The sequence below is a fragment of the Trichechus manatus genome, unplaced genomic scaffold (genome assembly GCF_000243295.1).
Source record: "Trichechus manatus latirostris isolate Lorelei unplaced genomic scaffold, TriManLat1.0 scaffold00013, whole genome shotgun sequence".
Taxonomy (NCBI): Eukaryota; Metazoa; Chordata; class Mammalia; order Sirenia; family Trichechidae; genus Trichechus; species Trichechus manatus.
Window position 1 is genome coordinate 22,888,238 of NW_004443949.1, and position 674 is coordinate 22,888,911.

Genomic DNA, 674 nt, shown 5'->3' on the forward strand with positions numbered 1-674 from the left:
CGTATAAGGTTATAACTTGCTAAACTTACATATTGTATTGGAACATTTAAGAAAATTTTAGAAGCAACATCTTTATGTGTTTAATCTCTTAGATGTACAAGAGTTATTTAAGCCCATGGGAAGATTTTGTTTGTTAATTGAGATAAAACAATCAAAGAATTGAAAAATAAACCTAGAATAAATTAAGTTCATAAAATTTTTAAGTGTTCAAAGGCATTTAACTAAGTTTGAAAAAGGGATTGAACACTTTAAAAAAATTTAAAGATAAAAATAACATGAAGAATGTTCTCAGACCACAATGGAATTTAACTAGAAATCAATAACAGATAGATAGCTAGAAATTCTCCAAATACTTGGAGAGTAAACTTTTCTTCTCACTAACACATGGGTCAAAGAGGAAGTCTCAAGAGAAACTAAAAAATATTTTGAACTGATTAAAAACAAAAATACAACTTGTCAAATTGTGTGGGATACAGTGAAAATAGTGCTTAGGGGAAATTTATAGGATTGCATGCATAGACATAAAATAAAGATCTTAAATCAATAATTTAAGTTAAGCTTAGAAAACTAAGAAAAGAACAGAAAATTAAATCCAAATTAAGCAGAATAAAATAAATAATAAAAATAAGAGCAAAAAGCAATGAAATTGAAAACAGGAAAACAATAGAGAAAAA